The 6,561-nt window shown below is 42.5% G+C and overlaps 1 protein-coding gene across 1 annotated transcript in view; it reads left to right on the top strand.

The window, feature by feature from the left end:
- The window catches only part of ADRA1B (adrenoceptor alpha 1B), a 56,764-nt gene that overhangs the window by 36,393 nt on the left and 13,810 nt on the right, over nt 1–6,561 (top strand). The window lies entirely within an intron of this gene.

The raw sequence follows: 6,561 nt of genomic DNA, 5'->3' as shown, positions 1-6,561 counted from the left end.
AGGAAGTAGCTCTGGGTCAGCCTTCAAATTGAAGCCTGTCTCTACCACTGTGCAATCTTGAGCAAGTTCCTTAATCATGCTGAGCTGTCATTGTTTCATCCATAAAATGGGCATAATAATTATACCCACCTCATAGGCTTTTGAGGACTGATTAATTAGTGAAATCTCTGTGCTTCCTGAATCAGATGCAGGCATCTAAGAGATGTTCAATACAGACTTGCTGTGAAGTAGAGCAAAGCTCGGGGGCCTCCTGCTGAGGACGTTAATCCAAAACCTAAACCGAATTGAAAATGGAGCATTTATCTACATGAAAAGAGCTGGTGAAAAAAAGAAAGAAAATGAAAGCCATTTTCCACCATTACCATCCCCAACTCTCTTTACTTGGCTGCCCTCAACAAGGCTGACACGAAAGCTGCCAGAAGACAGGACAAAAATGCTCGCTGGAAAAGAGACATAAGAAAAGTGACAAAAGACATTTACATGAATTTGGAACTCCTGAAGCAAACTGAGAGGGAAAAGGAGAGGAGCAGGGATGCGAGTGGACAAAGAGGGGGTCAGGGAGACCCGAATCAATGGTTCTCCCCCATGCATGGTGTCTGAGTCAGCTCCGGCTGCTGTGACAAGGTACCATAGACCAGGTGGCTTATCAACAACAGAAATTTATTCCTCACAGTTTTGGAGGCTGGAAGTCCAGGAGCAGGGTGCTGGTATGGTCGGGTTCTGGTGAGGGCTGTCTTCCGAGTTGCAGACGGATGCCTTCCTGTTGTGGCCTCACATAGAAGAAAGAGGGGGAGGAAGCCCTCTGGGCTCTCTCTCTCTCTCTCTTGTTTTTTTTCTTTAACAGCACTTTCCAGGCAGTCAGGGGTCTCTTTCATAAGGGTATGAATCCCGTTCATGAGGGCTCCACCCTCGTGACCTAATTACTTCTCAAAGACCCCACCTCCTGATACGATCACATTGCAGGATACGGCTTCAACAAATGGATTTTAGGAGGACAGTCAGTCCATTGCACTTGGTATGGGTGATTTTTCTCTTGTGGAATCATTGCCTTGGTGTGGTACAAATGAGGAGGCCACTAAGGGAAGTGGAGACCACAAGTCAGGAGAGGCCAGAATGAAGGTAGCGTCCCTGCCCTATGACAGGAATCAGGAGACTCTACAGGATATCTCCGAGTTGCACCTGGAAGGTTTCCCCACTATAAGGAGACTTTGGGAGCTGTAATTTCGGGGTCATTTATGGCATCCCAGTAGACCTAGACAGAGAAGCAAGATAAGGGTTCATCTTGCTGGAACCTGGAGAGTGGCACACATTCAGCAGCAAAGACTAATCATTTCATTATACAATATTCATGATGCCAGGCAATGTGCTTGGCCTTCAAGATACAGAAAGGCAAGAAAGGGGTCTGGTGAGAAGATAAGACCCCCTAGAGACAATGTACGAGCATCATTCACTTTGTACTGGAGAAGCCCTGAGGGCTGCTGGTGTCAAGAAAGGTATGAGCCCCAGATGTGGCCTCTTCAGAGAGGAATGCATCGCAGATTGGGCCAGACATGTGAGAAGTGACACAGCTATCCAGGGATCCAGACACAACCTTAACCTGTCATGTCAGTCTGGATACAGAAAAAGTTTCTATGCCCACCAGTCAAAGGACAGAACAAAGGGATGAGTCAGAAAGAAGAGGGCCGGGAAATCAGCGAACAGCTGCTGAGAGGAGGGATGAAAGGGACTGCAGAGAGCCTAATGGCCTAAGAGGCCCAATCTCGATGTTTTACTCTGATTCCCCAAGGCTGGAAATTGTCCCTGTTCTCCCATAAAGGCTTTCATCCCAAGACACCTGGGCCTGTCTGCCAGCCGGCAGGTTCATCTGCTGCTTTGGAAGCAAGGATCCAGTGTTGTGTGGCCTGTTTGTCCTAGGCTCAAAGAAACTCTGGCTGGAGAAATATCTGCACCTTCTTCCCTAATTTCCATTTACTTCTAAAGGGTGAACACAAGGCTTAGAGTCAGAGCAGGAGGGGCCCTGGTAGCTAATGCAACCCCCTTTTTTTGTACATGGAGAAACCAGAGTTCAGAAAGGCCATGACCCAGCCTGAAGGTCCACCAGCTACTAGCCCTCTCCTGGCTCTTTTCCCATCTCTACAGTTTCAACCTTTGTCTCTTCCTCAGTCTTCCTTTTTTCTCTCTCTCTCTGTCTCTCTGTCTCTCTCTCTCTCTCTCTCTCTCTCTCTCTGTCTCTCTGTCTCTCTCTCTCTCTCTCTCTGTCTCTCTCTCATTACCAAAGAAATATTTGGGGCCAGGCATAATGGCTCATGCGTGTAATCCCAGCATTTTGGGAGGCTGAGGCAGGTGGATCACTTGAGCTCAAGGTTTTGAGACCAGCCTGGGCAACATAGGGGGGATCCCATCTCTACAGAAAAAGTTTTTAAATTAGCCAGGCCTGGTGACCCTTAGTCCCAGCTACTCAGAAAGCTAAGGCAGGAAAATCACGTGAGCTCAGGAGTTTGAGGCTGCAGCAAGCTATGATCACGTCACTGCACTCCAGCCTGGATGACAGAGGGAGATCATTTTCAAAACAAACAAACAAACAAAATGTTCATTGCAAAAAGAATTTTAAATACAAAGTGAAATTTTCACATAAACACATTTCAGAGATAACAGCTATGAACAGTTTGGTGTATAGTCACCCAGATTTCCAGATTTTTTTTTTTTTACTGTAAATATACCAAAACACACACACACACACACACACACACACACACACACACAGACACACACACACATACACACACACACACACACACACAGGTTTGTTTTTTTTTTATAGAAATCCAAAGCATTCTAAGCATTCCCTCCTGAAATTTGCTTTTTTGCTACTTAATTCTGTTATGGACATCATTCCATTGTTGACAGCTTACCATTTTAATAAAAGTATGGTTTTTCATTATGTAAATGCTACATGGTTTATTTCACAATCCCCTATTGTTAAAAATTTGAATCATTTCCTATTTAGGGAAAGCATTACTGTAATTTGTTATACTTTCATCTTTGCACTCTTTCAAGAATACTTCTGTAGGATAAATTCCTGAATGTCAAATACTTAAATCCAAAGCCATGTTTATTTTAATTTTATTAGATAATACCAGTTTTCCACCCAAAATTTACATCTCCACCCAGAATGTATGACAATGTCTGTTTTCCAAACACACTTGCCAAATTGAGCATAAGCACTTTTTAAAATATCTTCCACAAAAATACACCTAAAATATTTTTCTTTTTTCTTTTTCTTGAGACAAAGTCTCACTCTGTTGCCCAAGCTGGAGTGCGGTGATGCAATCTTAGCTCACTACCACATCCACCTGCTGGGTTCAAGCAACTCTCCTGCCTCAGCCTCCCAAGCATCTGGGATTATAGGTGTGCACCACCACACCCAGCTAATTTTTGTATTTTTAGTAGAGATGGGGTTTCGCCACGTTGGCCAGGTTGGTCTCGAACTCCTGACCTCAAGTGATCTGCCCGCCTGGGCCTCCCAAAGTGCAGGGATTATAGGCATGAGCCACTGCGCCTAGCCTTATTTAGCTGCTTTTTAATTTGCATTATGTATTTTATAAAGAAATTTCAAGCCAGGCATGGTGGCTCACTCCCATAATCCTAGCACGTTGATCTGCCATCAAGGTAGGAGATCACTTGAGCCCAGGAGTTCAAGACCAGCCCAGGCAACATGGTGAAATTCTATCTCCACCAAAAAAATACAAAAATTATCTGGGTGCTGTGGCACATGCCTGTAGTTCAGCAACTCTGGAAGCTGAGGTGAAAGGATCACTTGAGTCTAGGAGGTCAAGGCTGCAGTGAGCCAAGATCACACCACTGCCCTCCAATCTGGGCAACAGGGTGAGGGACTCTGTCTCAAAAAAAAGAAATGTTATGTTTTTCATTAATTCTTTTGGTGTCAATTATACTTACTCTTCTTATTTGCTTATTTATAAGATTTAGCTTTCTACTGAGTTTTCTCTTACTGATTTGTAAAAGAGCTTTGTGTATTAGAAATATCATTCCTTGGCCGGGTGTGGTGACTGACACCTGTAATCCCAGCATTCTGGAAGGCCGAGGCAGGTGGATCACCTGAGGTCAGGAGTTCAAAACCAGTCTGGCCAACATGGCAAAACCCCGTCTCTACTAAAAATACAAAAAATTAGCCAGGCATGATGGCAGGAACCTGTAATCCCAGCAACCTGGGATGCTGAGGCAGGAGAATCGCTTGAACCCAGGAGGCAGAGGTTGCAGTGAGCGGAGATCATGCCATTGCACTCCAGCCTTGACATAAGAGAGAGGGGGAGAGAGAGAGAGAGAGAGAGAGAGAGAAGGGAAGGAAAGGAAGGGAAGGGGAGGGGAGGAAAGGGGAGGGGAGGGGAAGGGAGAAATATCATTTCTTTTACTGTCATTTGAATTACACATACTTCTCTCAATTCTTTTGTTTTTGAAGTTTGCAGCCTTATAAAAAATGTGTAGACAAATTCATCAATACATTTATTTACAGATCCTGGACTTTTAGCTGTGCTTAAAATGGTCTTTCCTATTTCACACTTATAAAAGTATGTACCTATATCCTCATCTAAACTTTAACAATTTTTCTATATTTAAAGTATTGGATCTGTCTGAGTTTATTTTACTGTAAGCAATAAAGGAGAGATGCATCCTTATTTCTTCCTTAAATAGCTATCCTGTTGCCCCAACTCCACTTACAGTCTATGTTTTCCCAGAAGCATTGACATGGCATATAAAATTCTCATGGATATTTGGTTCTCTTTCTAAATTACATAATTTCATTCATCTTTCTTCTGCCTTTTTCTGTACTTCCTGCCCTAGGATTTTTTTTAATTAGTGTGATTCTATGACAGGTTTTAATATTTAGAGAGCTGAATTTATCCATTTTCCTCATACCCACTCTTACCATTCCTCTTTATTTCCATTGATCTGGATTATCATGGTTATTCTTATAAATTCCATATTCTTCCATAAATTTGGTTTTGGATTATTTGGCTCTCCACACAACAACAGTAAAAACAAAAATCTGTTGGGATTTTAATTAGACCCTTTTGGATTTTCAGATTAATTTGGGGAGAACTGAAGTTATCTTGGACAGAGACTTCCTATACAAAAGCAATATGTATCTCCATTTATAAATATCTTCTTTTAGGACCCTTTATAAAGTTTCACAGCTTCTTCACGTTAAGTCCCACCAATGCTCAGTTCCTAAAAGTGTTCTTCAGGGACACTGCTATTTCCAGTGAGGTCAAAGCATGGAATAAACTCAGTCTGGCCTCAAAGATGGACCCCTTAGTGCTGCAGCACCCATTTCATCCCATCTGCTTTCAACTCTGGGCTTCCATCAAAAGGTAGCTCCCCTACTGGAAGTTGGAATGGGTCGATCCATTAATTAGTGGTAATGAATGGGCACTGGCTGCATACCCAGGCCTGTGCTAGAAGGACAAGACGCAGGCCTCATCTTTAAGGAGCTTTTACAGTTTCCAAAGAGACAAGAGGCACACCCCCTAACAATGGCATTTTATATGAACTCATGTACTATGGACTCTCTTTGATGGTAAATAAAAAAGAAGGGGTCTGGAGCAGTCAGGAAGGGTTTCGGGAGGAGATGGGAACTGAGCTGGTGTTGACACATGGATGTCATTTAGGTAAGCAAAGAAGAGAAAGGAATCAAATACAGGCAAGGGAATCAGCAATCAACAACCATGTATTCAGCACCTCCTATGAACCCAATACTGAGTTAGGCACATGAAAAGGAGTTTATGTGCTCAATAAGTATCTTTATACATTCCCTATAAGACAAGCTCTGTGTTGAGTGCTAGAGAAACCAAGACAAGTAAGACTGAGCCTGGTTTTAAGGAGCTTGTGAACAAGGAAGACAAATCTTTAAAGAAGTTCAACTGTTATGATGGAAATCTGTAGACAGAAGAGCAGAGACTCTTAATCTGGGGACTCTGTACTTCCTAGACATCCATAGATGAGATTCAGCAGGGCTGTAAACCCCTGAAATTACATGGTGCTGAATTATCTCCTTAACCAGTATTGGCAAGTTAAAAGTGACATAAAACTCCTAGCTTCTAGATACTTGCATTTTAATAGCCATAAATATATGTAAAGATATGTAAAGATAAAATATATGTAAAGACGTCATTACTTCTACCAGTTGTCAAAATAACATTAATTTTAATTAAAAACTTTTTAAATGTAAAAACACACCATAACAAAAAAAACCCTAAGTACCTAGTTCTAGCCTTCCCCACCCCAAAAGTATTCTAAGAGTTTAGGGACAATATTGTGTCTTATGGAAACTAATTTGAGGCAGGAAGATTAGGGTTTCAATCATAACTCTACCACTTAATATCTGTGTCAAATTGGGTGAGTTCCATACACACACGGCTTCCATTTCCACGGTTGTAAATTGGGAATTACAGAACCCTAGGCATTACACAAGGCGCCCTCATGCCTGTTGCAAAGATAAAAATATTTGGGAGGCTGAGGCGGGTGGATCACGAGGTCAAGAGA

This window comes from Sapajus apella, unplaced genomic scaffold, assembly GCF_009761245.1.
Source record: "Sapajus apella isolate SASKATOON/1434 unplaced genomic scaffold, GSC_monkey_1.0 scaffold110, whole genome shotgun sequence".
Lineage (NCBI taxonomy): Eukaryota > Metazoa > Chordata > Mammalia > Primates > Cebidae > Sapajus > Sapajus apella.
This window is presented reverse-complemented; position numbering and strand designations above follow the sequence as displayed.